A 22,245-nucleotide genomic window follows, 5' to 3' on the forward strand; every position below is an offset into this window, starting at 1 on the left:
TAGTTGTTGTTATTGTTCTCCTGGGTCAGACAGTCACTGATGTAAGCATTGAAGGTAGCCCGAGTTCCTGTACCCAAGGTCTTCAGCATCTTTGGGCTCAAACCTCTCTGGAAACTAGCGATCTTCTTGGCCTCCGTGTTCACAAACTCAGGGGCGTAGCGAGCGAGATTGTTAAAAGCGTGTAGATACTCCTTTACAAACTTCGTTCCCTGAGACAGCCTCATGAACTCCCCAACCTTCATTTCAACCACGCCCGGAGGAATGTAATTTCCCCGGAAAGCGGTGGTGAAGCGGTTCCAGGTGATTAGGGTTCCCTCTGGGTAGGTGGTACGGTGATGGGACCACCAAATCCCAACAGGTCCTTGTAACTAATGCGCTGCATACTCAGCCTTAAGTTCTTCAGTCATCCAAAGAAGACGGAACTTTTGCTCCATGGTGTTAATCCACTCATCTGCCTCAAGCGGTTCCAAGGCCTCCTTGAAGACCGGTGGCTTGGTATCCATGAAGTCCTTGAAAGAGCTATACTGATTGGCTTCACGGCCACCCTGATTATCCCCACGGTGGGTATTGTCAGCAATATTGCGTAGGGCTTCTTCCATGTTGCGCTGCATCTGCTCCATGTTGCATTGGCTCCCCAGAAACTGCGCGAGAAACACGTCCACAGTGTACGGAGGAGGCAGTGGTGGTGGCGGTGATGGTGCTCTGTCCTCATTCCGTCGAGCCCCACCTCCGGAGGAACCTGCTCCAAGACCGAGGTTGCTGTTACCCCCGCCACGTGTTTGCACCATCTGCATGCATCAATGATAAGCAATCATTAGGAGTTGCCATCAACGGTAGACATATGTAAAATTATGCCGTACTGAATTTACCGAGGAAAATAAATTCGCACAATAAACAGAGGCACAACAATTCATCATCCACACACAACATCATTAACAAATTACTTAACATTCGAGCGACAAATGTTTGCATACATACAAAATTGCCAGCATACATACACTGGACTTTCAGCGTCATCACATAAAGTTTTACACAACCTAGATCCATAGGTTACAAGACATGCCAAGCAACATCAACAACAAAAGAAGAAGGACTAGCTCTAGAGCCCTAGCATCTACTCGCTATGGTCACTGTCCATGCCGGAGCCCTCCTCGTCCTCATCTCCACTAGCAGCTACCTCTATCTCTGGATCCTCATCCATCTCGTCCTCAAAGTCTAGCTCAGCTGCTCCAGGCAGGTGGTGAGGGTGGAGCTGGTTATGTAGTTGGTGGATCTCCTCATGCAGGTTCTCATTATACTCCTTAGCATTAGCTAGCTACTGCTCAAGCTCTAACTATCGGGCCCTCAGGGTGTCCTCCTCGTGCCAGGCTTCATTCCTCTGACCAAGCACATGAACTAGCATGCGCTCGCAGTTCCTGTGAGCAGTAGTCACCTTGTCTCTCTGCTCTCTAACTGCAAGAAGGTCCTGACTCAGCTCACTGTTCTTCTGGACCGCCTGATCCCTCTCTCAGGTCACACGGGCCAACTCTGCCTACAACCTCTCAACCTCAGTGTCGAACTCACGCTGCAGCTGACGCTTCTCATCCTGGACTGTGAGAAGAGCCCCAGACAAGCGCTCCAAACAATGCTCCAGGCCCCCATAGGTCTTCATTAAGGCGTACATAGCACTCATAGCTGCACTGTCACTGTGCTGATCCTCATCCGCACTCCTCTCTAGAGCGTTCACCTCGGACTGATCCCACACCGAAGTGTAGGGGTCACCCCGGGGAAACACCCTAGCGAAGGCGTGGGACAGCTCCTGTGGAAACCTCTCCATGAGGTCCCTCAGAACTGTGAAAGTTGCCCTGCTGGCACTGTGGAAAGGCGTGGTACCTCGGGACTCGTACACCCAGCCGCCGTAGGTGGGGTCACCTCCACTGGTAGGGACCACTGCCTCGATACCCACCAGGGTCCCGTCACCAAGCTGCTCCTTGTCCCAATAGTAGCGAGGTTCCCTTCCTTCGGGATACCCCATCGAACTGAGCACCCTCCAAAGCAAGGTGGGCATCCCAAACTCCTCCAGGAACTTGCTCTTATGACGCGAGTTCCTCGCTACCAACGGATGGCGAGGGGCCCGCCCACCAGTGGACTTGCGAGCGGTGAGCCTAGTGCGTGCCATCTGCTGCAAATGGAATACCTGGGGTAAGATTGAGGATTATCTTTAATTATCTTATTTAGAATTGGGACAGGTTAAATTAAGGGGAGAAAGTAAGCAATGACATGAAATGAACATGATGCATGCATGGACTTACGATCTCACAAACTTAGAAACAAAGGTTAACACTAATCGGTATATGCGGTGGCACACAACGTTCTCTCATAACGTAACTAGCGTGCTAGGCGGGAACGTGGTTAGTGTACCTGCAGAAAACTCATTTCAGCCCAACCACAGTATGAACATGCAGAACAAGAATTTAAAGCTATACACCCCACATACACAGACACCCCGTCCATGCATATGATGTGTTACTACCCATATCATCGTCCTACTGACGGCATCGCCTCTCAGGACGGAATCTCCCAAAATGTGGTACTGTTCCCAAGCACACCAAACATGTGTGCATGACACAGAACCTAACAACACTCCCCTAGATCGGCAGTGTATCCGATCATGCTCTCACAGCTCCCACTTACCGAGGCGTAGAGGAAGAATTGATCCATACATTACCACTCAAATGAATGGTACTCATACTATTGCACGCCGTATGAGCGATGAAATAGAAATATGATGCATAATCCCCCAAGTCAGTACTTAACTAACCACCTTAGAGTCCTTAACTGGGCATAGAGGATATGACCATGGCACACTAGATAGTATTCCAAAAACTTAGTTTGACACCTTGATTATCATTAATTAATAAAAATCTTTTATTAAACCGGTTTAAATTTAGTTTAGAACGTACTTATGAACAGTAACAGAACCGCCCAAATTATAAGAGATTAAGGTTAATAGTGACCATTTACACAGTCGAACCATCGAGCTTAAGCCCATATAATCCCGGTAGTCCATGAAATCTTGAAGGATTTCAAACCACATATCATACATACAGCCAAGATCGTAATAAGTTTAGCGGTCACCATTTACAATTACATCCAGTTTACAACATTCATAAAATACATCGGAGTTCTTAAAATTATTACAAACCAAGTTCTCGAGTAGCTAAAGCTTCATAGTTTGAAAATAACACACACATACTTAGTCTGATGTAGTGCCATAGTTCAGTCATTCCCACAAAAGCAAAAGAGGAGGTAGAGTGACCATTGCCCTTGGTCTAGTCATCGCCCATTGCTGGGTACAAGCAGAGGATGCAATAACCATAGTTCATTTGACCATCTACAAAACAACATGGGAGTAGAGCCCTGAGTATGAGAATGTACTCAGCTAGACTTACCCGTCATAAACCAAAAATAAAGACTCTTCAAGGATCATGAAGGCTATATAGTGGGGGTAGCTGATGACTTTTTGCATAAAAGCACTATTCCATTAAACATACCCTAAAGGAATCCTTCTTCTTTTAATTAGCTCAAGTTGAAAGTATCATTACCTATTATCTAGGTTTGCACCTGCACTATGGCAAACAAATGTAATAATATGATGGTACCTCATCATAGCATTCATGCAGTTATTTATCACCTAACCCAAGTGTTCCATAGTCCTTACTACGAGGACGAAGCTCATGTCAAGTGCTCACTGTCCAGGAGCGATGGCGATTCGAATCGATTTCTAACCAGGTGGCGAGTTATTCCCCACACAAACCACACTCACTGATCAAGTGAGCTACAGATCACCGTGTTACACTATCCAGGACCAATTCGCGGGTTCGGCAGGCACCGCCAGTACCCGAGGACCGTTCCGGCGACCGAGGTATCCGTTGGGTATTCTTAACATCATTACCAAAAGTAGACTAAGTTCTAAATCTAGTAACGGTGCCAAAAATGCCAAACCTATCCCTCACACCACTTAAGCCAAGTTGTCATCCGCAGCATGATATAAGAGACGCGGTATTGAAATATGCAATTGCTCTTCTAAATAAATAATGAATGGGATCTGCAAGCGCACAGATTAATACCGATGTAGCTTTTTAACCGGGAAGTATTCCAAGTATCGTTATTTATATTTTTACCACTGGGAAGAGATTAGCAATCATCACTATTGATTATAGAATAGAATATGAGATTGAGCATCTATCATTGCATGTATAATTGAGAACATTATATCTAACTCTTCATACAAGGATAAGTGTCATATAAAAGATATATGAAATAATAATAGTGACAAAGATAATTAGTCTGATCTAGCCACATAATAAATATGATAAGCACCTCAATTAGATACTCTAGAAAGTCATTAGCATGGTATAAGAACGAACTACAAGAATATTCCCTAAGTTATTCTCAACTATATAGTCTAGCATATCATAGTTAGTGCAAGCATACTTAGCAATCATTGTGAGACAAGACTACGCCCATGCATAGTGATATTAGCAAGGAATATGAGAAACATAGCAATCACTCCCCTGTAATAATGTTGCTTTGCCAGCCCAATACATGAGAGGGGGACTATATAAGAATCAATGAAGCTGTCACTATCACGAACTACCCCACGATCTGGCATATTGGGTACAATCGCAGATAAATACGGTATAAGCACCACGCCTACACAATATCTATCATTTACCCATGGATCCGATGGATAAACGCTATACGATCCTAAGCATGTATATAGATCCAATCTAACTAAGCCAAGTACATAACTATGATAAACTAAGAACAATATACTCTTCAATATAAGCAAGTTGAGCAAAGTCATAAGCAATATATTGAAGTAGAACAAAGTCATATTCATAATATTGAAGAACAAAGATAATTAGAAAGCAATTAGAAGCACAATTAGAGAATTACCAAGAATCCTCCTGACAGATCCGGAAACCAATCGAAGATTGACTCCTTCTAGTTCTAATCCTATGTAGCTATGCTAATCCAGATATCTAATTGATGTGGTGGCTCTAATCTTGATCAGAGGCTTCTTCTCCCTTGAAGAACAATGAATTAGGGTTGAGAGGCTCTCTCCTCCAGGGGCCATGGGGTCTGGTTTTATAGTCCCTTCAAGTGAATATGGGCTGTTGGATCAAACCGACATAGATTGTATGGTTTAGATTCACCGTTTAGGTCGGTGGAGATCTCTCGCAAAGCAGAGTCCTGATTGGACTCAGGAGGTGGGCGGGCGCCCTGATCACCTGGGCAGGCGCCCAGGGTCAGGCCCCGTTTCGCCTCCGCTTCGGTCTCGTGGCTTCTGGAGTCTTCTAGATGTAAGATAATTGCGCGGCACGTTAATATCTTTATGTAATCCCGACGTGTGGGTCTTTCTTCCATATTTCCTGATAACCCCCTACAGAAATAGACAAACACCAAAACTCGTGGAATTCTGTCAGATAAAACCCTAAGTCTATATGTTGATTTCATTTGGATCCTTTTCTTTATTTATTTGATAATTAAATTTGATACTTAAGGACCGTCATCAAACTCCCCCAAGCTTACCTCTTGCTCGTCCCTGAGCAAGGACAGACTCAGCTATGGATCATAAGTTGTTGCAATATCTTTAAAAATTGATGGTACACATGCTTTTTAAATAAGATCTCATCTCTGAGTTAGAGTAAACTGTCAAGACTTAAAACTTACTTACTTTACCTTCACCATGGGACTTGTAACCGTCACATCTGTCTTGAGTGGTTAAAAGATAGAACAGTCTAGTCAAGTGCCATGTCTCTTATTCTTGATCAGCTATAGCTCTGGTGTTTTTGCAGATTTTCAAATAAAACTCAGAGATTCCTTGTATGATTCTCTCAGATCTCTCTTTTGTGGTATTTCTGGATCCTTACCAAGGCAGTGATGGTATATGCCTTCTCTCAAGATATGTGGTATTTGTGGTATAAAGCATAGTGACATTGTCTTCTCTCTCACCCTATTCTAATAAGGCTTTAATATCTGGAGCTCATAGGTGGGAGATAAAGTATACATACTTACAAGACATTTATTGCATAGTCAAACCATGGATCCAAAGAAACAAATCAATAAGCCAAATCAAGATGTGCATGTGTAGCGAATGAATGGTGTATGGTGATGATGGTGATAACAATGGTGGAAGTCTAATTCTACTTTTGCTCTTTTGAGGGGATACATACCTTCCTTGCTTTCTGAAACTTTATGAGGAGAATGAGATGCTCTATATTTTTCTTTTCTCTCAGGTGGGTATCTTGTACCCCTAATTCTACTGCCGGACACTTGTCCATTTTTACCTCTCGTCTCTCTTTTTCTTTTCTTTCGAGGTTCCGAGCACTTTCTCCTTTTTATTTCCTCGTATATATATATATATATATATATATATATATATATATATATATATATATATATATATATATATATATATATATATATAGGACGCGTTTCTTTTACACGCGCGTGTAGTTACTCTCATCTATGTATCTCTAGATTTAAGGTGTATATGACCAGACGAAATGTATATAAACAAAGTATATGATCATACTAGACCATCTAGAGTGATATGTATGTTAAGTATGCATACATACATAAAGTATATGGTTATACTTATTGTATATAATATAGTAGTGGCATTTTAGTAATATATTTAAAATATAATTTTTTTTGAAAAATTTTCGCGTGGTAAGATTTAGAGTATCTTAATATGAGTATATAAACATACTCAAACTGATAAACAAGTATGAATACATACAAAATATAGTTTATTGAAGATGAGAGTAACTACACGTACGTGTACAAAGGAATTTCCCTACACGTACCTGCTAGCTACATCAAGAGTAAATAGTAAATGTATGGCTCAAAGTCTAGCAAGCATGTATATATGGCTGTGGTAGGAATTTTAAACTCTCCTCATACAGGAACTCGTCATGCAACATTTTAAAGATTTTCAAAGATAAAATTCTTCAGAATTCTAGCATCTCTAGGAACAGATAAACAGCAGCTCAACCTTCCCATATCGTATCCGTTAACAACTTAGACTTCAGATCAAGTTTTTATCCCACAAGTTTAGGTCTAGAGCAAGCCTTAAATTATAACAGTTATGTCTAAACTTGAGAGAGAACTTAAAATGTGCAAATTAGGTAGAGCAACTATTCATCATAACCATGCTTAAGTTTTATTTAGATACAGATTAGCATAGCCACTTTATTTATTTATTAAACACACTCAGCAAAAGATATATATATATATATGCACGAAATCTTTATTTGGTTTTTCATAGTTATGTATATTTAAATTATAATATAAGTATAAAGATAGATAGATAGAAATACTTATCGAGATAAATGGGGGTGCTCTCCCCCAAGCTAAATTTTGACGTAATTTCTCTTGATGTAGCTAGCAGGTGGCAGAGGTGTATTTGAAAGTCAGCAGCATTCTGACAGCGACTAGAATGTCCTCCGTCTGCTAGTCTTCTTGATTCTTAAATTCTGTGGAGCTCAAATAGACAACAAAGCTTGTGGAACTGATTAAGTGTTAGCATAAATATCTAGCCTTTATCATGTTGAGACTCCTTAATTATTACTCCCTGTTTTTATATTTTTATTTTATAAAGCAGAAAATAAATTTTTATTTTATTTTTATGCCACCACAGTGAATGTACTTATGGGTTTTATGCCACTCGTATACTCACATGGGGCTTACTGTTTTTCATATTTTTATTTTCTTTTTACGATAGCATGAACATAAGTAACTAAGCAAACTATTTTAAATAATTGAAAGGGAAAGGATAACTACCAAGTTTACCTCTTGGCAAGGCGTTCGGTGTTTTTAAGTCCTCCGAATGGGACTCTCCGTTTTCTTCAATTGTCCTGGGATGCGTTGGGTGGCGTAGTCGGTACTTCTGGCGGCACCTCCTCTTCATGTATAGTTATGTTCATTTTCCACACCTAACTTGGTGCTTCGGTCTCCTCTGGATAATTCTGTTTAAACTCTACGTCTTCTGACCTTACAACTTCTCCTTCGTAGTCTGCCCATCCATCCCTGATGATCTGCCTCCTCTGGTTGCGGTTGCGTCGCTTTCTTACCTGCTTAGATTCTTCAATTATATAGTTAGGGTCAGAAAAATAACGGCGTAGGGGAAGTGCATATGGACTTCTCCGGTTCCAATGTAGATAATTGCTTTAACGGTGCTGAGGAACGGTCTTCCAAGGATGATGGGTGGATCATATTCGTCTTCTCCCATGTCAATAACCTAAAAGTCTGTGTAGACAAAGTGATCGTCTATTTTGACTGGAACATCAGTTACTGTTCCTTTAACTTCTCGAAATGTCTGATCTGCCATCTGGAGCTGAATGTATGTTGGTTTTAGTGGCATGGTTCCGAACAAGAGCCGATAGGTGACTGCGGCCATTATGTTGACGCCCGATCCGGTGTCACAAGTTGCCTTGTAGAAGTTGTATCCATTTATGGAGCAGTAGATGCTTGGCATTCTGGGTCGTCCTTCTTGGTAAAAAACGGTGACTTAAGTTGATGATCTTGACCTCCATGAACTACAGTGACCATCTTAGCTGACTCGGTCCACACTTGCTTGTTCCTGTTCCTCCTATTGGTCCTCTTCCTTGACTCACGTCTGGATTGATCTGGAATTTGTGTAGTCTTGTTCTTGAAGAAAAATGTCTCCTTCCTCCCTTTGATGTAGAAACTGATCTTGGCAGCACTAGCGTAGATGATAGCTCCCGTGGTGTTAAAGAATGGCCTCCCTAAGATGATAGGTGCTCTCTCATCATTTCCGGTCTCTACCACTACGAAGTCTGCGAGGGCATATAAGGTACCAACTCGGACACAAAGGTTCTTCAATATTCCTTTTGGAAAAGTTATCGTCTGATCTGCAAACTGCAAACACATGGTTATCTCTAATAAAGGATATGTAAAGATTTTTTCATAGAGTACCCTGGGTATAATGTTGACGCTAGAGCCAAAGTCGCCGAGTGCTTCTGGAACGTCCACCATGCCGATGGAGATCGGGATGACGGGGCGTCCTGGATCGCCTTTCTTGACCGGCAGAAGGTCAGTAGAGAACTCAGTGACGGGGTTACTCCAATTACCTGCATCAAACATGTCTACAAGATTTGCAGATTCTAATCCTTCCGGTTGTGATGGTATACCGGGGTTAGTAGTAGGAACAGCAGCAGCTATTTGATTTAACTGGGATTCAATCATTTTATTAAAGCTAATTTGATTCTTGATGGCAGTAGAGAAATTATCCATTCTATTATTTATATTTTCTAGCATTTTATCATTAGATGCCAATTTCTTAGATAGGTTATCCAATAGCCTTCCTTGATTAGACACTAACTCTCTCAGAGGTGGAAAATTATTATTATTGTTGTAAGAATTGTTACCTTGATAATTACCTGAGTAGTTAGGCCTCTGTTGATTCCAACCTTGATTTTGTTGAGGACGGTTGTAGTAGTAGTTGTTGTTGTTGTTCACATCCTCAAGCATCTTAGGGCAGTGGTTGCCTGAGTGTCCAGTGTCTCCACACTACTCACAAGTCATGTGGGAGTCGTAGATGTGCATAACTTCTTTCTTATCTCTAGCTCTATCATCGAGCTTCTTCATGAGTAGGTCTAGCTTTGCAGACAGCATGTCTACCTCCTTGAGCTGATGCATACCTCCACCTCTCTTGCGTGTCTGGGTCCTCTCTTCATTCCAGCTTTGGTTGGACGCCATCTTCTCCACAAGAGCTGTGGCTTGTGATATAGTAAGTGATAGGAATGCTCCTCCAGCTGCAGCATCCATGGTCTCTCGGGCACTGTTGCCGAGCCCATGATAAAACGTCTGCATCAATAGCCAACTCTCCATTCCATGATGGGGACATTCTAGGATGTAGTCTTGAAAGCGCTCCCATGCTTCTGAAACAGATTTATCATTTTGTTGCTGAAAACTTGTAATCTTCCCACGGAGAGCATTGGTCTTGCCCATGGGAAAGAACTTAGCCAGGAAGTTTGTTGAGCAGAGTGCCCACGTAGTATTCTTCTCCTTTGTAGCGTAGAACCACTGCTTCGCTCTTCCTAACAGTGAGAATGGGAAGAGGCGAAGTAGTATACCATCTTTGGAAACTCCTGATATGGTGAATGTGTTGCAAATCTCCAGGAAGTGTTGTAGACGAGCACTAGCATCTTCGTGTGCCTTCCCACAGAACTGGTTGGATTGCACCATGTTGATAAGTCCAGGCTTGAGCTCAAAGTTTCCGTCGATCTCTGCAGCAGGTCCAGTGCGGATGTTGTCCGTAGTGGGAGCTGAGAACTCGCGAATTGATTTGTTCGTCATGGCCTCAAACTCTGAAGACAACTTCCGGTGATCTTCTTGATTGGATGAAGCTTCTTGCTGAAGTGTTGATGATCTCTTCTTGAGCTTGGCTCTCGTCTTCTTGAATAATGCTTCGGGATTGTCAACAAAATTTCCTGGAAGATCTCTTCTATTCATACATTCCCCTGCATAAGATAAAATAGAAAAATATCGGGGTAAAACTATATGAGAGAATAGATAAGCTCAGTCATATTAGTGATGTGAATGATAACTCAAAATCGTTTATTCCATTCCTGATTAGTAATCAACCTTCCCCGGCAACGGCGCCAAAAATGCTTGTTGGGTATTCTTAACATCATTACCAAAAGTAGAATAAGTTCTAAATCTAGTAACGGTGCCAAAAATGCCAAACCTATCCCTCACACCACTTAAGCCAAGTTGTCATCCCCAGCATGATATAAGAGACAAGGTATTGAAATATGCAATTGCTCTTCTAAATAAATAATGAATGGGATCTGCAAGCGCACAGATTAATACCGGTGTAGCATTTTAACCGGGAATATTCCAGGTATCGTTATTTATATTTTTACCACTGGAAAGGGATTAGCAATCATCACTTTTGATTACAGAATAGAATATGAGATTGAGCATCTATCATTGCATGTATAATTGAGAACATTATATCTAACTCTTCATACAGGGATAAGTGTCACATAAAAGATATACGAAATAATAATAGTGACAAAGATAATTAGTCTGATCTAGCCACATAATAAATATGATAAGCACCTCAATTAGATACTCTAGAAAGTCATTAGCATGGTATTAGAATGAACTACAAGAATATTCCCTAAGTTATTCTCAACTATATAGTCTAGCATATCATAGTTAGTGCAAGCATACTTAGCAATCATTGTGAGACAAGACTACGCCCATGCATAGTGATATTAGCAAGGAATATGAGAAACATAGCAATCACTCCCCTATAATAATGTTGCTCTGCCAGCCCAATACACGAGAGGGGGACTATATAAGAATCAATGAAGCTGTCACTATCACGAACTACCCCACGATCTGGCATATTGGGTACAATCGCAGATAAATACGGTATAAGCACCACGCCTACACAATATCTATCATTTACCCATGGATCCGATGGATAAACGCTATACGATCCTAAGCATGTATATAGATCCAATCTAACTAAGCCAAGTACATAACTATGATAAACTAAGAACAATATACTCTTCAATATAAGCAAGTAGAGCAAAGTCATAAGCAATATATTGAAGTAGAACAAAGTCATATTCATAATATTGAAGAACAAAGATAATTAGAAAGCAATTAGAAGCACAATTAGAGAATTACCAAGAATCCTCCTGACAGATCCGGAAACCAATCGAAGATTGACTCCTTCTAGTTCTAATCCTATGTAGCTATGCTAATCTAGATATCTAATTGATGTGGTGGCTCTAATCTTGATCAGAGGCTTCTTCTCCCTTGAAGAACAATGAATTAGGGTTGAGAGGCTCTCTCCTCCAGGGGCCATGGGGTCTGGTTTTATAGTCCCTTCAAGTGAATATGGGCCGCTGGATCAAACCGACATAGAATGTATGGTTTAGATTCATCCCTTAGGTTAGTGGAGATCTCCCGCAAAGCAGAGTCCTGATTGGACTCAGGAGGTGGGCGGGCGCCCTGATCACCTGGGCGGGCGCCCAGGGTCAGGCCCCGTTTCGCCTCCGCTTTGATCTCGTGGCTTCTGGACTCTTCTAGATGTAAGATAATTGCGCAGCACGTTAATATCTTTATGTAATCCCGACGTGTGGGTCTTTCTTCCATATTTCCTCATAACCCCCTGCAGAAATAGACAAACACCAAAACTCGTGGAATTCTGTCAGATAAAACCCTAAGTCTAGATGTTGATTTCATTTGGATCCTTTTCTTTATTTATTTGATAATTAAATTTGATACTTAAGGACCGTCAACAGTATCCAAGGTATACCAAGGTTGCGTGTCGCGCCCTCATCGTTCTCCTCAACCATCACCAATACAGCGCATGGCGGCTCGACTCCCGGCCCGGATAGTGTTCTGGCTTCGCGGTCGGAACGACTTATCCTTCCAGCTAAGTGTGGGGCATGCGTTCAACATGACAAGAGGGCCGTCAACGATCGGTCCTTAATCGACACAGGCAGGGGCACTACAGTCAACCCACCATAAGACCCTGCCCGGTCTCAAATTCCATTCCACACTTGGTTATTCTATTACCAAAGCAATCACCGCTTAATCAAGCAAGTATCCACCTATATCTCGCAGGTGACAGGAAATCACCCGACTTCTACCGAACTAAGCAAGCTAAGCATAGACTCCGTACCTGTCTACATAGGACAAGGTAGATAACGAGTAGTGATATCAAGGAGTGCGTATGCATCAACGGTATCAAGCAATTCCTATCACTTAAATGCAACATAGTAGAACAAGCATAATATATCATTTATGTTAGCGAGAATAGGGAGACTTAGAATGCTCCGGGGCTTGCCTTTCTCAAACGTGCTCGGCTTGTGATCTGGGCACTCTTGCAGCTCTTCTCCGGGCTCTGACACTCCCAGAGGTTCCTTCTCCTGTGCTTCCTCCTGCTCCTCGGGTCCTACCTCGTTCTCCTACGAGCCTGTATGATGCATGTGTGCTCATGAGTGCAGTGCGAGATGCCCGAGTGCAATGCTTATATGAGAGGGTACCAAATGACCATGACATGATGCATAGATGATTTAATTGGTCTTTCTTTTTACAAGGTAGTCAACATCTTCCGAGAACATGCAATCACACTAAGCATCTATTCCCTTCTCTTCTACAAATTGTCCTCAAGTGTAACCAGCAACTCACAAGATGCTTCAAAGATACACCAAACCCCTTTTATTTTACTTAATCTATATATGACAATTCATAATTTATTTATCCATATTTAGGCCTACCAAACTAGCATGCATTTGTGTTTATCAATAGATCCACAAAAATTACAGTAGACTACCAGTCAAACATAAAGTCTACCATAAATTTCCCATAATATTTGGACACTTATTTTGAGCTACAAAAATCACAAGATTAATTCATAAAAACAAGTATAAATACTCTACTGTGGTATAAGTGTCAAACAGCAGATTTCACATTTTTATAAATTACTTATTATCATAAGAAGTACCCACAAAAATTTCTAGATTAATTGCATGATCCAATTATTTATTAAAATCATAAACCACTGCCATGCAAGCATTTAAATCACCATAAATTCATACATACAGTAATTAATGTGTAACATATTTTTCATAGAGCGTAAACATCCATGCAGAGCCCATAAAATAAGTTTCATATTTTCTGATCTATATTTGAATTACTATGCATTTTACAATTTCCAGTAAAGACATGGATTAAATATAATTGCACAGAAAAGTTGCTCAAACATGACATGCAACCCAACCAAACTGCAGATCTAAGATTCTAGAACACATCAAAATTTATTTCATTAATTTTGGAGCTATAGACCTCAAGATATGGATTTTAGAACATTTAAACCATTTTCTGGAAATCATTTTTCTGAAAAACAATTCAAATCCACCCCGGGACTAGGTGCACCCGGTGCAGTGCACCCGCGGTCGCTGACGAGCGGACCCGCCTGCCAGCCGGGCCCGCTGGCACGAGCGCAGAGAGGGGGGAACTCCGGCGAGCCGGAGCTCACCGTCGGTGACCTCTTTCGGCGAATCAAACTGCTCTACGCATTCTACGGTTCAAGGCGAATTCAGCGCACCCTTTTGCGCGGCCTGAAACGGACCGGAGCAAGCCCGCCACCGGCCATGGCGGAACGGCGGCACGGCTCGGCGCGGTCCGGCCACCACACGGCGCTAGAGCGCGCGCTCACGGCCGGAATAGGTGCGCGAGGCCAAGGCGAAGCTAACGCATCAAAAAGCACGAGAAATGGCGGGGTAGAGGGGGAGAACTGCGGGGACTGAGAGGTCGCCGGAGTCGCGACTCACTCCGGTGAGCTCTCCCAGGCGCGCGGGACTCACCGAGCGCGATTGAACGCGAGCACGCGATGCGGAAGGACGAGGCAGAGCTGTTGGTGGTCCCGGAGAGGAAGAAGAAGGCCGGAGCTGGCCGGGAGAGGAGCTCCACGTCGTCAGCGACGATGGCGTGCGGCGGAGCGGCGGCTGCTGCGCGAGCGAGTGGAGGGCGAGAGCGCGAGTGGAGGAGCGCAAATGGCAGCGGGGGCAACGACGGACGCGGTCGGGCGCTCCTGGTGGCCGACCAGGGCGCGTCCGGGCTGCCGCATGCTCGCCACGCGGCGGCCAGGCTCTGCCGGCGCGCCACGACGGCACCGCGCGGCCGTTCGCGCGCGGGCACGGCGCAGGCGCTGGCGCGGGGAAGGGGGTGAGCGCGGGCGGGCTGGGCCGGCTTCGGCCAGTGGGCCAGAAGTGAGGCCGCGGCCTGCTAGCGCCCCCCTTTTCCCTTTTCTATTTTTTTTTTGAATTTCTTTTCTCAAACTCTTTCTAAATTCATTTGGAGTATTTAAAAACCATTTTCACCTTTTTCTCCCAAAATATAAGTTGTTCCAAAACAAAAACCCTACAACTTTGTTTTAAGTCGAATTCACAAATTCCAAATAGATTTTGAAATACAACCCAAAACTAGTTATAGGTTTTTAAATAAATCTATTTTGGGAATTTTAGTACAAAATCAATTTCTCAATTTCTATGGCTCCAAAAATATCACAAAATTACTCTTAAATATTCTAACACTCATCTCAACCTAATTTGATTATTCCACAATTTTAGAAGCAAGCATAATATTTTTAACCTATTTAATTCACCTGAAATAAAGCACTCATAAAATCACACTTGAGTTATTATTGTGCTCATGGGATGTGATGCTTATGCCATGCTTGATGAGAATGCTTATGAATGTTTTATGAGACTAAGTGCATGCTTAACACGTAGGGTGTTACAAGCTCAGTATGAGGACCTTTTCTAGCTTGTTAGTGGTTACCTTGCGGCGCAAATAGGGGATAGCAGACCGTGGATTCCTGCGGGTGAGTCACACGGACTGACTAACGAAACCAAGCAGCCCTAACTTGTTAGACGAACCTTTGAAAGGCTTCATAGTGAACCCTGCCGGTCTTCCTTGGTAGTGGGCTAAGAGGTCGAGAGGCCTCGGCCGAAAGGGTAAATCATGACTCACAGTGAAAGTGTACAACCTCTGTAGAGTGTAAAACTGTTATATCAGCCGTGCTCACGGTCACGAGCGGCCTTGGACCAATACAGAATAAATAATTACTAATGGCAAATTATTAAAGTTATTGTTGTTAATATGTTGCTTATGCTATTCATTATTCACTTTACTTGATCATGAGTTTACTTCGGGACTTGACAACTTGATGCTACTCATATGCTAAAAGTATGACAACTAAAAGCTACATGCAGTTCAACTAGTGGCTAGCCTTTGAGCCTCATGAACCCTATGTTATTCTTGCTGAGTACGAGATGTACTTACGCTTGCCTTTACATTTTATTTGGATAAAAATCCCGGATCGGTACCAGATTGCAAGCTTGGAAAAGAGTTTAGGCTTGTGCTCAACCAGTCAGTTGTCCCTGTAGATTTGGAGCTTTCGCCTAAAGAACGGAGTGTCTTTCCGCTGTTTGCTGTCTAAGGTTATATCTTTTATACTAAGTATGTTATATAATAAGCATTGACTATTGATATTACCCTTATTTGTGGCTATATGTGAGATTTGACTTCCTGGGCTCACATAAGGTGCGTATCTGGTTTTGTTCTTAAAACCGGGTACTACAAAGTGGTATCAAAGCAATGTTAACTGTAGGACGCAAGCCTAGATAGTAATGGTCGTTTTAGTCATCTTTGCTTCACTACATTCATGCTTACTACCTCACCCTTGCTATTTGCTAAAATTCTTATACCCCTATCATCTAATTCTATTATAAAATTATTGCTTCTATTCTAACTCCCTCTTGGTCTAATTCCATAGATGGTTCGTAACGAGAAGATTGCTCGCAGCAACTATGGAAGACCATGCTTAACTCGGGGTATCTATGGCTTAACGGAACCAGAGTATGAAGAAGCTCGCCCTGTCCCATCAAGACATATTTGTTGGCGAAAGGAGTACTTTACCACATCCTTTAGTGGGGAAGATTTCTTTCACCCTCGGCTTGTGCGTATACTACAAGACCACTATCCTCAACAGCAAGCCAAGGTGGAATATAAGTGCACTAAGTGGACTCATCCTAAGTATGAGAGCCACTAGACCACAGAAGCACATGTCACAAGGTGGAATGATTTTACTGGTTCACGCATGGTGGAATCCATTCATTCATCACTCAGTGACCGTTTCAGTAAGCATGCTAGCATATCTGATGCTGCGCATCAAGCTCTTCTGGCATATCATGGAAAGCACTACGAAGAGAGGAAGAATGACAAACAAAAGTATCTTCCTCGTCGTCCACCAGGCACTTTGCAATGTGTGATGGCTAACCCCTACTTGGAGCAGAATGAACAACTAAAGGAGATGGCTGTGACTATCCAAGTCATGCATCAAAAGTTGGAGGACAGTCAACTGGAATTGGCAGAAGTAAGGCAACACTATGAGGAAGCCCTTGATGAGATTGATGAGTGGAGAAGTCGTGGTGGATTACCTAAGATCAACGAGGTGGAGGACATACCTCACTTAACTCCACATAAAAGATGCTACCCTGGATGCCGCTGCAGTCACAGCGTGTTTAAGAAGTAGGAAGTCCACCTTTGTAATGAACGTTAGTAGGAAAAAGTTGAGTCTAGTCAAATATGTGTGCTTTGTGAACCTTTAATGTTTGGTTGGATTGTTTTAGTGCTTATGTTTGAGTTGGATTTTTATAATGAGTGCAATGATCTTGTGGGTTTCTCCACAATTTCATTTAGTTTATAGGTCTAAGATATAAGGACTAGTGAATAAATAGTTGGGTTTTAGTTTCTCTTGTTTCTCTGTCCTGTCTTTTGGGAGCAACTTATCTTCTTCAGTTCAAATCCCTATTCTTGGTGGACCATAAAATCATGTGAAAATTCCGAGTGATAGTAGACTTCAAGATCCTTCTCTAACCGCAAGAATCACCCCCATAGCTGTTGTGGTTTGGGAACTTCGAAAATCACAAAAAGGTACAGTTGAGCTGTCAGGAATCTGGACCAGTTTCAGTTGCCTACTGTTTTAGACAAATGTAACTATATAATTTGGAAAAGGGTTCTATAATAAAGTTGTAGATCATTTGATAAGCTTTCCAACGATGCAAACTGCAACTTCATCAGATTAATAGAACTTGAGTTATGACCTCTACAAGTTAATACTGCCGCACAGTTTCAAAATCTGGACAGTTCTAGTTAGTTCCTATTTTGAGCCAACTTAACATCAGAATTTGGAAAAGTGGGATATACAGAAGTTGTGGAGGACTTCATAAGCTTTTCAACCATGTAAGACTCGTCCCCATATGATCTAAGTAACTCGAGATATGACTTCTACAAGTTGCTGCACCGATGCTAATACATTGTCGAGATGGATATCATGTTGGGCTGTTTTACCTAGGTTTAAAGACAGAAACTAAGGAAGCCTTCTATACGAAAGTTGTAGGGATTTTGATAAGGTTTCTAACGGTATAAGCATTGACTATTGATATTACCCTTATTTGTGGCTATATGTGAGATTTGACTTCCTGGGCTCACATATGGTGCGTATCTGGTTTTGTTCTTAAAACCGGGTGCTACAAATAGGCATATAGGTGCCTGATAGGGGATTACTCTGATTCTTCCCCTATTCGGGATACTTGCCCGATAAGACGATACTATACAAAGTTTACCGGTTATTAGAACCAGAGTACAATAGTATTTCCTCATCATCAATAGTTATCTAGATTGATTCTACGCCCCTTAGATTAAGAAATTATAGGCTATGTCATAAATCACCTACTGTTTTTTGGGTTCGATATTAAAACTAGGTTGATCTTGGTGAAGTGCTGATCAATATATATCTATGCGCTTGCAGATAATCTGATTATAATCATTATTAGGGCGCAGTTAATTTATACCAACACATGGTCTCCACCTTTGGGGCTGGATCAAGGACCTAAGAATTAACATGGTAAGAGGTCCTGTTCGGAGGACTTAAAATCATCAAACACCGTGCCAAGAGGTAAATTGGTATTTATCTACATTTTCTTTTAAGCATATTTATTTTCTTAACTGCATTAGTAGTTGCATCTTTATTATTTATGCATTAGAAAAGAAAATAAATATGTCTTGCATTGCATCTAGAATATTAATAAGCCCCATGTATTTAAAGTGTGATACAACAGCTCACACACTTATCTACTATGGTGGCATAAGAATAATTTTTAGCATCTTTATTTTCCTGTCTACATATCATAAATCTAAAATGCATAAAAAATACTGATCCTACTAAAAGATAAATAGGTATAAGAAATTTCTAGATTCCCAAAGCTTAGAGGTTTATTGCTAACGCTTAATCAGTTTCACAAGCTTTGTTGTCTATTTGAGCTTTGTAGGCTTCAAAGGATCAAGAAGAACTAGTAGGCAGAAGGGCGTCCTGTCCTCTGTCAGAGTACTGTTCGCATCAGGCAAGTGCTATTTCCAATAGCAAGTACCTATCATACTCTAGGAGGATCAGTACGCCTTCATTGCCCATCAACAATCTCAGCAGGCTATGTCAACATCCAGCTTGGGGGAGAGCAAACCCCGTAAACTGAGCCAAGTATCCCGTACTCGCTTATCTATTTATTCCTAGTATGTTATGAAGATAAAAAGATGAATAATCTTAGAAACCCAATAAATGTTTTATCTTTCATAATTAACCTTGCGAGGAGAGCTTTAAATTATTCTGTTAAAATGAACCTCTAAAATGAACACTTATATGGAGATGATAAATAGTTGCTCTGCCGTGATTCCTTACAAGTATCTAGTATTCAACCTTATACACTCCTAAGTTTTAGACACAACTGTTTAGACTTAAGATTTTGCTCTTAGCCTAGAACCTATGGGTAGCAAATGCTTGATCTAAGCCTATGAAATTGATGGTTTTGAGCTGCTATCAGTCTTGCTCCTATAGATGGTAGAGTTCTGGAGAACTTTATTTTGAAAATCTTAAATTGCTACATGATGAGTTCCTTTATGACGAGAGTTTTAAATTCCTACTACAACCAAAGACTCATGCTTACTAGATTAGGAAAACCTCCACTTATATTTCAACCTATAAGCATTGAGGATAGTTAAGTTATGTAGACCCTAAGAATCTAGTCATGCAGTTAAAGACAATATTATGTGCTCTCAATCCATTGATCTTAGCTACTTTTGTGCTCAGAAGTACCCAATGATTTACATTTACCACATTCACTATGTGCTACTTATGTTCCTGAAAGTACCACCCACATTAGGCTGCTCCGACCCTGGGAGTATGCATTCCTCTATTTGTCATCCACACACATTCCACATCCACTGTAACACCCAAAAATTTCATTTCAATTAATAGGAATTAATTTGATTTAATTAAGTATTTTTGTGAGCATTTAATGTAGTAAATAAATAAATTTTGATGAAATTTAAAATTTAACATAGAGACAGAAACTTGTTTAAGCATTCATTCTGAAGCATATTTTATTTGGTATTGTTTGCTTTTGGTTCGGATTCTATTGGATTCAAATCCTGTTTGCAAAATTGGTTTGGAAAAGAATAAAAAAGATAGGGAAGGGCAAACCACCCCAGCTCGGCCCAGTGCCCCTTCTCCTTTTGCGCTCGGCCCGCCTAGCGGCCTGGCACGCCGCGAGCTGCGCGCCTCCCTTCCCACCTGCACGGCCCAAAGTCCCCCAGCCCAACCGCGCCTCCTCTCCTCTCTTCTTACGCTGACGATGGGGCTCCGCCTGTCAGCGGCCTCTCCCACCTTTCCTTCTTCTCCAACGCGACGCCGAGTTCGAGCCGGCTTCTCTCCTCCACCGTTTTGGAAACAAACCAATCTCGGGATTCTCTGCCTTCTCGCGCAAACCGAGCCCTACAAAGCCCCAGCCATGCCCCGCGGCATCCGTTTGCTACCTGCCGCGCCCTAGGAAGCCCTAGCCGCCTAGTTTCCTCGCTGTCGGGATCTCGCCGAGAGCCAAGTTCTCCGCCGCGCGCCGCGAGCCGTTTTCATCACCTCCCGGGTCAAGAAAAGGGTTCCAGTGAGTTCGCGGTGAGATTCTCCACCCAGTGGCGTTTTCTTTTCGCGTTTTGGTGCTCGGGAGCGAAGGAGCCGAGAACTCCGGCGAGCCTGTCCATGGCGCCACCGCGGGAGCTCCACTTCAGCAAGCCCGCCGCCAGGGATTCCCCTAGAAGTGTTTTCAACCGTCGGATGGAGATCAGACGGCCACGAAAAGAAGATACCCCTTCGAGGTAAATTATGTTAAAGAGCCCCTGGGTTTCTTTAGTTTTAAACCCGCCATCGAAAACACCCTCTCTGATTTTACGCTTTCCAAATTAAGAAAACGTAGTCTCTGTTGGGTTATGAAAAATACGCTTCCAGATAATTACAAGTTTGCCACTAGGTTTAAATTGCTCATAAAACATTCGTTTCAAATCCGTTTTTGTCCATTCAAATTTCGTTAGATTCGTATTTGCGAGCTCTACGTGTTAGAAGTATTTATTCACTGTTTTGGGACTTTTTATTTTCGCAATAATATTTAATTAATTATTTATCTATAGGAAATCTTGGAAAATCCATAACTTCTCCGTTTTAATTCTGATTTTCGTAAACTTTACGTTTGTGTGATCGTAGCGCTGCGTAGAATATCTTTATAAACTTTTATATTTATTTTACCACTGTTTGGTGTATTGTTCTAATTATATCTTGTTTGCTTTGTGTATGATTGTCTCCATTGGATTGCGTGTTGTTGATTGATGTTTGGGAATAGACGGTGAGCCGTACGTTGGTGAGCAAGATCAAGCCTTTGAAGACCAGTAGGCTCAGGAGAGCTTTGAGCAAGGCAAGTATAACTGGGGACTATCTTTGTTACCTATACACAATTAATACAATATTTATCATATGCATGTGTCCACCTTGATGACCTTAGCAAAATCATAGATGATTGTTATCCTGAATTCCTTGTTACCTATTTGGATATGCATTTGAGTAGTTCTTGCTAGTGCTTGATTAATAATCCATGATCTTGTAACATGAATATTGGATATACAATAAACAATAAAATAAGCTTTCTAGCAACTTGAATATAAAGGGTGGAAAGAACTCTAGCTTTTGCTAGATTAATCTTGATCCTCCATAAGGACTTATCCCTTGGCAAAAGCTGGGACAACTCGTACAACCATGAGGGCTATATGGCTCTGGTTTTAGCTCAGTATGAGGAGCTTTTTCTAGCTTGTTAGCGGTTACCTTAAATGGCGTATGGCTAGACACGTTGGGTATAGTGCGGCCTCTGTCCATGTGTATAGGCTGCGGGTTATGTGCCATGGAAGGGGGCTCTATATCTGCCTGCCGAGTGAATCTAATGGCCCTAACTCGTTAGACGAAACCTTTGAAAGGCTTCATAGTGATCCCTACCGACCTCCCTAGGAAGGGGGTTAAGAGACTCATGACCTCGGGCGAAAGGGTAAATCACGACTCATGGGTAAAGATGTACAACCTCTGCAGAGTGTTAAATCTGGTATACTAGCCGTGCCCACGGATACTGGCGGCCCGGAAAACTGACAGAATAGACGGACACTGATGAACATGAATAATGATATTTAATGATGGTTTATTATGTTGTTTATATGTGTTATTCTTAATTCTTGTATACATTGATCATGTGGTTATGGGATTTACTACGCTAC

The sequence above is a fragment of the Sorghum bicolor genome, chromosome 2 (genome assembly GCF_000003195.3).
Source record: "Sorghum bicolor cultivar BTx623 chromosome 2, Sorghum_bicolor_NCBIv3, whole genome shotgun sequence".
Lineage (NCBI taxonomy): Eukaryota > Viridiplantae > Streptophyta > Magnoliopsida > Poales > Poaceae > Sorghum > Sorghum bicolor.